This window comes from Diadema antillarum, unplaced genomic scaffold, assembly GCF_040938485.1.
Source record: "Diadema antillarum isolate AM-2024a unplaced genomic scaffold, OU_Dant_1.0 scf00000040, whole genome shotgun sequence".
NCBI classification, from domain to species: Eukaryota; Metazoa; Echinodermata; class Echinoidea; order Diadematoida; family Diadematidae; genus Diadema; species Diadema antillarum.
In genome coordinates this window covers 1668264-1679905 of record NW_027270929.1, presented here as the reverse complement: position 1 = coordinate 1679905, position 11642 = coordinate 1668264, and positions in this window count along the sequence as shown.

Below are 11642 nucleotides of genomic sequence, written 5' to 3'. Positions count from 1 at the left end.
AAAACTGAAACGGCCAGCAGCCAGAGAGGACGGTTTATATCTTTATGTAATGCTGACCCTGGAAACGAATTTGACAAGTATGTGTATTTCTACACCATAAAGAACACAGAAGGACACTACTGCACACAAACAATACACACAAAATCCAGTGTTTTGTTCTCATTTCTGTGATATGTTACAGCTAGTAATTCTTGCAGAAGATTTAGACGATAGTTCTGATTGATTATAAGATTTATTGTTGCGTTGCACTTGATATTGGACCATGTTCCCATAACTTGCGAAAAAAACTTTTACTGTTGTTACGTCAAAGGACAGACCCATGCAAACAGCTGAAACTTTCACGATATTTTTACTTGACTATGTCATTTGCTCTGCGAGGTTCCCAAACATAAAGAAATCATTGTACTTTTGGAACACAAAGACTCATCTATTAGTAATCATTCTGAGCAGGCTGCATGTTGACGAATGGTCACTGGCTTGCTTTTAGATACAGTGCACTCCCGCTGCAACGAACATGGTCAAAATGAAATTACATCACAATGCAGTAAAAAATTCAGGTAAAAAAATTGTCATTATCAAAGTCTGTGGTGCAAAATCCTTTTGGTTATATCAAAATTTCATTATAACAAAAGAAAATTACCAGCCTAGAGGGTTTTGTAGTAATAAAAGTCGCTTACACACCGTCCATGAGTATTTGAAAGGTATTGTTACCTGTATTGTTACTTGCTGTGTGTGTACACATTAATTTACAACTTGTAAAACATGTGTATAAAAATGTGTGTATGTGCAGATATGTAGCCGCTGCACTTTATCTATTTGTTAGAAATACACGTCACCTGGACCAATATAATTTAACTTATATTCTAGCAATTTTGTGTGACTTTTTGTGCTTTTATTTGATTTTGTTGTAAACATGAAAATCAGAACTCAGGTAAGCTATGTATTGACATGACCTGTGAGCTCATTGACTTTTGATTGATTAATCGTATATGTTTGTTGTACGTGTCCTTTTTCTTTTTCTTTTTTGGTACTTCAGAAGGAAATTATAATGAAACAACAATGCTTGTTTGAAAATTCTACCTCACTAGACGGATTAACCCACTGTTTAGTCAGGTGTGTAGCGCTCTCGTGTGACAATCAATAGCTTGGGACTGTGCACCAGACAATTTCGCTTCTGTCCATCGAAATGGGAGAGCTTGGAGGTATCCACACACAATATGGTGACTAACTATACACAGCTCTGTTGCTGTACAGAAATGGGGACATGTTCGTGTCACACATGTCTGCCAGCAAAGTGTAGACCAGTCAATCATGCCTAGTGTGCGTTAAAAGGATGATAATCAAATGATAATGATTTTATTAAAAAGAAAAAAGAACTCTTTTTTTTTTAATGGGTTGTTATGTCGCTTTCTGGTCCTGGAAAAAAATGTATTTTGTGCCTTAAGAGTTCTTTTAATGCAGCAGTACAGACTTAGCAATCTCTTCATGTCTAGTTTGACATTCAATGTCCATCTAATTGTAGAATTGATAATGTAATCAACTGGTAGACAAACTGTACAGCTGTTGACACATTTTTAACTATACGTATGAACTTGCTCCAGGAAAGAGTAATCCTAGTGTGTGATTACGAGTATAGTATGTATAGATACATGTAGATATTAAGTATATTATGTTGTATATTCATACTGTAGATACTGTAAACAATGTTTCTATACTACTATACAAATTTATTCAGCATTAAATGACAATAAATGTCAGATAACTCCAAAAAAGTGGTCTGTAGTGTGTCTGATTTGATATTGTTTATGTTTTTTTATGGGAGCGAAAAAAATATTTTATGACCAAAAGATGTGGGTTCTTTAGATAAAATGATTTGTTCTTGTGTTGAAGCAGATTTATCAAATTAAAAAGAAATTTCATTCTTCATTCAAATTGACATTAGTCAAGACAATCATGTGCAACATAGAACGGACATGCAAGTGATGATGATGTGAATCAACCTCGAGGGGGACAAATATTTTCACATTTCTCGTGTTTTCAGAAAGTAATTATGGATATCATACACAAGAATACATAAAGTGAGAATGAGGAGATTCATCACCTTGTAATTCTCCCATAAGTTTTGACATCCGTAAGTAAAACAAGTGTTTGTATGAGATGTTTGTATTTGAAAGGTCTGCAGCAGCTGATAGAATTCCATTTTAAAAGGGTTCATTGCCCACTCATTACAACTCTAGAATACTTAGATATGAAGTAGAGAACTTCTACTTCTTCTTTCGAATTTGCTCTTGTAAAGAGATATTTTGGTGAAGGTTTGTATGTAAAAACCTATTAATGAGAGGATTGTGAGATAATTCGCGCCCCATAAAGAAGTTGATATTGTTTAACTTGAGCCAGAAAATAACATTACGCCAAGGAGGGAATACATGTATACTGTAGTTGCCGGAAGTCCAGCTTAATTTGTCTTGTTTTGTTTTGTGTGTTTCTGTTGCTTCAGGATGAAATCTTGTTCCTCCAAATAAAGTGATCAGATTGGACATGTTTCCCTGTAGTGATAACGATGGCTTTTCCTTTTCGCATTGAATTCCCATTGTCAAACGGATGTTATAGTCATGGATTTTTCAAAAGCTTTTGACAAGGTTGGGTATGAGCGGCTTTTACGTAAACTGGACTACTATGGTATCAGGGGGAAAAATCTGAAATGGATTCAAAGTTTTCTCAATGGAAGAAGTCAGAGGGTTGTTTTGGATGGTATTAAATCTTCTTCAGTAGCGGTAGGATCTGGAGTGCCTCAGGGGTCGGTTCTTGGGCCTTGCCTCTTTCTACTTTACATCAATGACTTGCCTGATGGTCTCGCGTCAAAGGTTCGCCTTTTTGCCGATGATGCAATTTCTTACATGACCATCGACAATCAACATCATACGCAAAATCTTCAAGAGGACCTAAACAAAATTGATGACTGGGCGAAAAAATGGATGATGGATTTGAACACAGATAAGTGTAAGGTTTTGACAATATCCAGGAAAAGAAATAAGGTGCAACACGTGTATCATCTAAATAACGCCCCTCTTGAATCTGTTGAATCCGTGAAGTACTTGGGTGTAACCATCACTTCTGATTTGAAGTGGACCCAACACATTAACAATACTGTCAATAAAGCCAATAACGTGCTTGCATTTCTAAAACGCAATCTTCGCATAAAATCTGATGTTAAAGCCACAGCTTACAAAACGTTGGTTCGACCAATTGTTGAGTATGCTTCCACAGTTTGGGACCCATCTACCAAGAACCTAATCCACCAAGTGGAAATGGTCCAGAGAAGAGCTGCGCGATTCACTTTAAATCGCTACCATAACACCTCGAGTGTCACCAAAATGCTACAAGAACTTAATTGGACCACTCTGGAACAGCGCAGAGAAAATGACAGACTAATTATGATGTACAAAATACACAATAATCTCACTCCTCTTTCAGCACAGGACTATATCATCAAACAGGCTACTCAGTTAACGAGAGCCTCGCAACCACACTCCTACCAGGTACCATATTCGAGAACTGAATCGCATCGCCATTCGTTCTTCCCAAGAACTGTAAGGAACTGGAATTCCCTGTCGTCAGAAATTGTTTCAGCGCCATCTGTGGGATCATTTCGAAACCGTCTAACGGTTGATCACAGTGGCTAGTATTTTCGTCAAATTTTCTATGTGCTTGTAAATATCTGTAAATAAATTGTATTATAATGTAAATAGCACCAGTCTGCAAGAATCTTCAGTCTATTGAAGGAGGCAGACTTAATCAGAAGAAGAAGAAGAAGACTAGGTTTGTCATCGTTCGTTAAGGAGCAAACACTTAAAACACACAAACGAATAAACGCTGTTATGACCATGCCAAGAACAGCCATGCGATTTCCTCGAAGGTGGCGCTTTTGTTTTTCTTATTTTCCCAACAGTGCCACTTCCCTACACAGATGTCCTTGGCTGTAGAACAATAGAGAGCGTCACACAACTAGTATGAGATGTTCAATGGAGAGAAAGCCACCTCTCCCACATACTGTACCCACTGATCTCTAGGTACATAGAGATCAGTTACCAAACATGTATCCCTTCCGTCACTACACACATACACACACACACACACACACACACACACACACACACACACACACACACACACACACACACACACACACACACACACACACACACACACACACACACACACACGATTTTATCCACCTTGAAATTCCCCCTCGGGATTCTTTCTATTTGTTTTTAAATGATATGGAGCTGAATTCTTGCTTGATGTAGTCACAAAAGAAGCCCTTCCCATCTTTGACTTCAAAATGTGTGTACGTGTATATGGTATGTGTAGGTGTATATAGAGCATTGTGAATTATCATCGAAGTCCAGATTGCACGGCTTTTCATCTTTTAAGAGTTTTACCTTGTGTTGGATATCTCATTATTATCACGAGTAGGGGCAGTATGTGAATTGTTCCCTCCATCTCTAATTCTGACAGAGGATTACATTGCTTTTCTCCCTTGCAAATAGATGTGCCACGACCAAGCGAGACATTCGGTGTACAGATACATGAATGCATGGCTTTTACCAAATATAGAAAAAGAAAACTCGAGGGAACAATACCTAGTCAGCCTTTATAACCAGATACGCAAAACAGTGCGTGAAAATGGTACCAATGTTGTAAAAGCGTGGGAACGAAGAAGTGATATGAATTCGTCTCCAATGCTATAGTCTTCAACAAATCTTTAAAAAAGAAGAAGAAACAAACAAACACGCAAGATGACAATTGTAAGAGCCTGCAGAAAGCAAATACAACTGCTGTTCCACTGAGAATACAATCTTACTTCTTTTACGATACGTATGGACCTATTATGATCTTTGATGGAACAATTTGCAACAGTGATTTTAACATTCTAACATACCACATTTGAACATTTTAACGTTCCACGTACAAACAGTTTGGTTACAGGTCGTTCTTCCGAAGGTTCATTATTCGAAGGTTTGTTAATTTCGAAGGTTCGTTATTTCGAAAATGAAATAAGGTTCATTATTTCGAAGTTTGGTTGATCGGAAAATGAAAAGAGGTTCGTTATTCCGAAGGTTCGAAAGTCGCATGGTCTTTATTTTCGGATTGACGAACCTATCGGAATAACGTACCTTTGAAATAACGCCCCAAATTTTCCGATCAACGAATCTCTACTTAAGAGGGAATTTGTGTGTTTCTGAATAACGAATCTTCGAAATAACGAACATCACCCAACCTTTTTAGTGCGACCATTAACATAATTTCCCTATTTTATTACTCCCTTCTTCCCCAAATCACATTGTATCGTACGCGTCACAGACATCAGACATAGGCTTTAGCATTGTATAGAACAATGTTATTGTTTCATTGCATACAATAATACATCCTTGACTGGAATTCGACTTACCCAAATAATATAAGCTGATCACCAATTACCATTTATTACATTTAGCATAACAGCTTTTAGCTATTAGATGGATGATGGATAGATAGATAGAAAGGTATATACATACTGTATACATACATACACGAATACATACATAAATACACAGATAAAACTTTGTAAAAAGACAGATAGTGCAGATAAAAGGGTAAATAAAATAGTGAGATAGACCAAGAGAATAATATGAGTGAAAGAGAGAGAGGGGGGGGGGGGGAGGGGAGAGAGAGGAGAGAGAGAGAGAGGGGGGGGGGAACGAGGGAGACATTGAAGAATACAGCAATTGATAAACTCTAAAATGCACCAACCGCAATAACAAAAATTCTTCATGTAATCATGACATTGCCAAGGGAGCACCTGGCTTGAGGTTATTTCGTTTATTATCAACTATCATAAATAACGATATGTAAAGAAGGTAACTGGGATTCGGAAAAAAAAAACCCGATTAGGACAATCGACAGAAAATATGACAACCATAAACAGCCTGACATTCACGACAACACAAATTCTGCAGGCCTACAAGCAATCATTAAAGTCAGAAATAGATTTGAAAGAATCAACAAAGAAAGAAAAGAGAATACGAGGATCGAGTAGAATGTAGAACCTGTACTTCCACATACGTGCAAACGGTCAACACAGAGATGCCGAAAATGCCGGGGTAACCGCGACGAAAACAAGTACATGTAATAGAAACCATCCACTGAAGATAGCAAATCTTACAGTTTCAAAACGGGGAGGTCGACTCGCTTACCCACGTTGCACCGTCTTTGATGGACTAAAATAGGCAGCGCCATCTTTTGACGTACTCATCGCACTGACAAAAGAAAAAAAATACAAAAAAGAACAAAGAAACGTTGTCGTTTATGCTTGAAAAGTATAACTCTTGTGTAGCATGTTGTAATTTTTTCAGAAAAATAAAAACTTCCGTGATTTGTGTGAGGACATAGTTAAACGGATGGACCACTTATTTCATGAAGTCATGAAACGAATTGAATTGGCCTGTACTTTTAACCTAGATTTTCGTTGAGTCTGCTCTTTAAAAAAAAAAAATATCATGGGGGCGTTAGGCTGGTAGAGAATTCACTCTGTATGTAAATGAAGATATGAAAGCTGCCTTTCTTAACTTGTGCCACAATAACTCTCCGTCACTTTTTCAACAAACCCAAATTCTATTCAAGATGACTCCCTGAAAAAAGTCCTGTCCTACTTGGTGTTGTGTGTTCTGCTGTGGCAAATTCAGGTTCAGAAGATACAGAAGAAATTCACAGTGCGATCATGGATAAGACAGAGCGCAGACGACACACTCGTAATAAAACGTTAACGTATTTGCTATAGTTCCGCGCGCATCGCCCAGACTCACTGAGTTAGGAAAGGCGTTACAAGTAGATGTTACGTCGTCAACAAACAAAATAGTCGAATCAAACACCTCTTGATGACTTTTCGGGGCCGTAAAACAGACGCTGTGTAAACTTCAATTTGCCTCCTGCATAGGGCGTCGAGTACACATTTTTGCTTTGTTTGAGTAACAGCCGTCTTTTCCAGATTTTTTTTTCTTCTGTACGCCGTGGCTATTTTGTAGCCATTGTTCGCCTGCGAGACGTCGAAGGTTTGATTGCTATGCGACGATTCACGCTTCTACCTGGCCTTGCTGATCCCCAGCGGGTCTTCTAGATGCATTGAGTGTTTTTATAATTATTTGTGAAGCGCGTAGTGCACACGTGTATGCTTAATAACATCCTGTGCTCTTGTATAAGACACGTAAAATTGATGTGTATTACCGTCTGTTAAATTGAAGAAGGCAGACATACACAACTTGCCTGCATAGTTTTGAAACTCCTATAATAAATTGCTACTTATTACTCAACCAGATGCAAAGCCCTTTGAAACATTACTGTTTTATGGATACAAAAGAGAAATGCTTCCTTGTTTTTCAGTACGTTGCATGTTTGCTTTTATTTCGACTAGATAAAAACAGTTGCTGCGATGCATATACAATGTACGTCTCTGAAAGCGTTTTCAAATTCAATCTAAGCACTAAAATATTCATCTAAAATGTAACATATAAGTCTCTCCTTTTCGTGTGTTTTGTTAATCTACGTTCTGTTTTTTTTTTCTCTATGCTTGGCATGGCGCGCAAATATTGCCCGCCATGCCAGGCAGGACTCCGTTTAATCTTTAAAACATCAGCAACAATAATACGTTTCGATGTTCCTATGCCTCTGCTGTATCTCAATTTGATACTACAGGTGCTGTCTAAGGACATCATCTTGTCAGTTTACTTTCTCCAGGGGGAAACGTATGTTTGATTTGACTGTTAATGTATTTTGGAGGAATAAAGATGCTTGGCAACCGAAATTCAAATACCAGCGCAACTGTTAGTTTTATATAGGCCTAACAGTGTAGCATGTTTCATTGTTTGGTCTTATAGTTTGATATAACAGGGATTTCTTGGTGTGTCCGTAAAGTTTTTCAATAGGAATAAGTAACGGTGGCATGTTATGCAGCGTATACAATGAGAAGCCACAAACTGACTTGAATAGAACGTGGACATGAATAGCACCATTTCTGAATCCAGCGGGCTTGAAGGCTGGTGAACAACGGGGGCTAGCTGCTATCTCATTCATGTTCATTCAATCAGATCCTGTAACAAGTCACTACGCATCCTTTGTTAGGACGTCTGGAAGACACATTGTTGTTCACAATGGCAAGGATGGGCATCATAATCGGACAAACAGAAGCACGTTAGGACAGTTCAGTTGTTGTCAACAAATTGCGTCATTGGCAATAAGTACTACGAGAGAGATTATTGTTGTGGAATGCATTTCACCTGATATGCTTGAGAGTTTTGCTAACTTGAATGGACTGTACCTCTCCTTTGCCCTCCCATCATCACTAATCACCATTACATATCTTCTTGTAAGTTTTATTTCAGTTTAAAGTTGGCTGGTTTTGAACAAGATCTCATGTTCTCTTTTTGAGGAAAGAAATGTACGATGCATCTAAAGGTTGCTATCTCGAGAACGGGATTTATTTTTATTTTTTTACGATTTTGTCAGTTCGGCATCAATTTGTTCCCGTCTCTGTTGCTGTCCCCATCTAAACTCGATCGAGGAATGTTGATTGCGTTTTCAATGCCTGTTTCATGGAAATGAGATCGCACGTGTCTCTCTCAACAGTTAGATTGATTCACACACGCACACACACACACACACACACACACACACACACACACACACACACACACACACACACTCACACACACACACAGAAAAAGAAAAGGAATAATGATACTCATAAAGTCTATGGGAAGCTGGCATTATAGTGGTTTGTATACATTGAATCATAAAGGACATGTTAAAAATGTACTGGCTTTTAAGCGACGAAGAAACGACCTTATATTTTGTTTGTTTCGGCTCAAGAGATAGCCGTTTGTTAAAAAACAGAGAGTCCGGTGCATTTATATTTAAGATAGTACGCAGATAGTGCACCACAAAACAGGTTGCAGTCATAAAATCATGGGATGGGTGGGGTTGGTGAAAGCAACGTAAGGAACCCCCGTCGTGGAGTCCACTTGAGTGTCGATTAACCTGTTGCTATGCATATAACGGTGGGTATATTTATGGTGACGCAGTGACGAAAACTTGAGGCTTCTTCGATCAGCATACAACTCTCCCTTTCAATACACTCTTAGGGTGGAAGAAAGTTGTCACTCTTGATTATAAAATCGCTGTTCACTTACACTCACTGAACTCGAGACACAAAGGCCAAAAACGTCCCATCGGCCGCTCCGTGTGTAGGTTTCTATGAGAGAAATCGATTTCCTATTCTTCTCGAAGTTTGCCAAAAAACCAGCTGCGTTTAACTGTTTCGACCATTCGCTGACATCGAGTACTTACATATTTACAGGTGTGAAAAGAAAATGATAACAATGGGTCTTGCCAGTGGTGAGACATTGACGCAGGTGCAGTGGACAATGGTGAAGGTGAATACAACGAGAGATTATTGTGGCCACCGGCATTCTGACCACAATAGTAACAACAGAAATAATTAACACTGTTCTCCCTCCACCATGAGGATCCATATATTATTTCAGCAGGATCAGCAACATTCCAATTCTCATTATCGAAATTATCATTAGCATTGTTGCCTGTTTAATTGTCGTAATTACATAAATCAGCGATGGTTCTAGAGGACTTCACGAAGGCGTAGTTCTACTGGTATGAAGCATAGTTGCCGTGGTTAACGAAGTACAAGTTGAAGAAGTAGCACATACTATATGAATAGGAGTATATTCGGTAGAAATATGAGTGGAAATAGGAGTAATAGGCTCTTATTGCAGTATATGTCATTGTAGTAGTAGCAGTATCTCTCACAGCGGTAGTATAGAATAGAATTACAGAGAAGATGTAGAGGAGATGTAGTGAGGGGAAGAAAGAACTATATACAGAAGAAATTTCTAGGTATTCCACTGCGGTATATCCTAATTAGGGTTATTAGACTCTTTTGGAAGGGTGACAACCCGCTGGGCTTATGAAGTACATTGTATTTGGAACCCCCACCAACAAGACCTGTTGAACTGGATTCGGATAGTACAGACTCTAAGCCCCTCTTTGTACCGCTCTTGAACGCTTATAGATTTATGGATCCAGTTATATTTACTTCTAAGAGCTTTGCCATGGGGCGTGTTCAGATAGGTGAAGTGTGTGTGTGTGTGTGTGTGTGTGTGTGTTTAGATGTATAAGAGTCGTTTGTAACAAAATTCTAGTAACGTTTCTCTGTAATGGATACTTTATTACTTGCATCCAGGACGCATATTGCATGAATTGCTTTGTCGATGACCCATCAACATTTTGACAAAATTTTGGAAATTATAGCGACATGATAACTGATAAGATAGCTAGTGATATATTGGTGTTATGAACACACACACACACACAAAAGATAATCAAAACCACGTTCTGCATTTCGTTTCATCTGCGTGTAAAGTATCCATCTTTGAGTTTAAACTACAACGTGCAGGCGACAGTAAATGATCAGTTTATTGGAGTCATGTTTGTTGAATGTGCATCTGTCAAGTCTGTGGATGTGTCGTGTATTACATTAAAGAGTGCGGATAATATCATATAAACACTAGATGACAAATTGTTGCTGTATTCGTGTCAAAACAAATCACTTTCGTAGCATCTGAACACACCATTCCGACATCCACGGTTTTGTTGATCTTTGCATGCGCGAAAACCAAGGCGCATCCCACTGTTGCATTGAATTGGAGGGGGGGGGGGATTGTATAGCGCGTGCACAACAAGAATTACCCAAAGCTTTCCAGGACAATTGAAAATCAATCAATAACAAGGAAAGTGGGGCGTTTCATTCTTTGACGGGGAAGCTTTGAAGAAGGCCCAGCTCACTTGCCCGGCGCAGCCTCGTTAGTTACCACAGTTACTGGTCCCTCGTTCAATCTTGACTCATGCGTCTTGGCCCTCTCAACTATTGTGAACAGAGCTCAGTTACACATATCTGAGTTTAACTGTCCTGTATTTGTTTAGAGGAGAGAACGACCAAAGGGTGTTTGATCAACACTCTGCTGAGACAACAGGCCAGGGTGAGAACTAGTTTAGTTCTTTTCTCCTCAACTTCACCCAGACTCGGGCAGAAACTCCGCCTTGTGTATGTCGATGCCGATCGAAGCAGACGATAGCTGACCAAAACAAGGTTTTGATGGCAACGATTGACGACAGCTCGTGAGCATCCAGAGCACGTGGGTCCATCGAGTTCCTTGGAACAAGTAGTTTGGACACTTCGGGCACCGACTCTTTCTGTTGCTATGATACGGATTTTGGGAAAGATTTGGACTAAGTCAACTTAGCAGGCAGCTCGGCAGACGTACTTAACCCTATTAAGTACAATTCCTGTACTGTAATCTGCAGTACTGAGCTGATAACGGTGGATAAGTGGTCAGCTGCCTTCAAGTCACGTTATGTCATCATGCCTGGATAAAATCACAAAATGGGTTTGGAAATGTGCATACAGTAATATGTCTACGATGTCGCGCTGATCTTCTTACATCATTACCCACAAAAGGTTGAGGAGACAGGCATTTGGAATAATAATAAAGTAGTTGTTGGCATTGCTATTATTTTCATTTCGTTTTTGTCTT